We start from the raw sequence: 1,232 nt of genomic DNA on the forward strand, positions 1-1,232 counted from the left end.
CGCCTGTAAACCATCTTCCACTGTCCTCTGTGGCCATCATGCTGCTATGCACTCATGTAGTCATATAGGCTTCCTGACTGTTCTGCCAGGTGGGTATTGTAGTTCAGGCAAGAGTTTCTCCACGTGGTGGCACAAGGCTGCGGCTTGGGGCTGAGCCAGTGTTGGGCATGAGGACAAACCTGACAAGAAATCCTCCGTTTGAGCACATTCTGTTTTTGTTTTGTTTGGGTGGGCAGAAGCAGTAAGGCATCAGAATAATAGGTTTATCCACGTGTGCTTCTCTTCTCTTGTGTTTTCTCTTCTCCTCTTGTCACTTCCATCAGATCCGTTGGAAGTACATGATCGTTGATGAGGGCCACCGTATGAAGAACCACCACTGTAAGCTGACCCAGGTCTTGAACACACACTACCTTGCCCCACGGCGAGTCCTCCTGACGGGGACACCGTTGCAGAACAAGCTGCCTGAGCTCTGGGCGCTGCTCAACTTCCTCCTGCCTACTATCTTCAAGAGTTGCAGCACCTTTGAGCAGTGGTTCAACGCTCCGTTCGCCATGACTGGAGAGAAAGTGCGCAGGACTCAGTCAAAGCTACACCACCATTTAGCAACACAGTCCGCTAGCGTGATTTGTTTCTTTGTGTTTGAGAGATGCCAAATTCTTTTTCTCTCCAGGTGGATCTTAATGAAGAGGAGACCATCTTGATCATCCGTCGTCTCCACAAAGTGCTCCGCCCCTTCCTGTTACGCAGATTAAAGAAGGAAGTGGAGGCACAGCTTCCAGAGAAGGCATGGCTCGCCTCTTTCAGCACACACAGCAGATAGACAAACATAAACTTATGCACAAACACAGAGACTCTGTGATCTCTTAATGGATGATAAACAAGTCCTCTGGTTTTGTTAAGCATTATTTTATGCTGTAATATTTCTAAAACTGGTTAATTTGATGAGAGATATGTCGTGTCTGTGACCAACCTCATACGTCGTTAGTACTCAGTGTCTTTTAATCATTGTTTTTGTCTCTTCTCTCCTTCAGGTGGAATATGTGATCAAGTGTGACATGTCATCTCTTCAGAGGGTGTTGTACAGACACATGCAGGCCAAGGGGGTTCTTCTGACTGATGGATCAGAGAAAGACAAGAAGGTGAGGGCATAAACACTGTGACACTGTGGGTTTTAGCTTTTGGCATCATTATAACTTAACACCATTTAAAAAAAAAAAAAAAAAAGGACAAAA

The 1,232-nt window shown here is 45.9% G+C and overlaps 1 pseudogene; it reads left to right on the plus strand.

Moving 5' to 3' along the window:
* Positions 1-11: 11 nt before the first annotated feature.
* LOC111670892 (SWI/SNF-related matrix-associated actin-dependent regulator of chromatin subfamily A member 4 pseudogene) lies at positions 12-1,139 on the plus strand (annotated as a pseudogene).
* The last annotated feature ends 93 nt before the right edge of the window (positions 1,140-1,232 follow it).

This window comes from Seriola lalandi, unplaced genomic scaffold, assembly GCF_002814215.2.
Source record: "Seriola lalandi dorsalis isolate HSWRI2012SDOR001 ecotype SW California unplaced genomic scaffold, Sedor1 jcf7180002006303, whole genome shotgun sequence".
In the NCBI taxonomy this organism is placed as follows: Eukaryota; Metazoa; Chordata; class Actinopteri; order Carangiformes; family Carangidae; genus Seriola; species Seriola lalandi.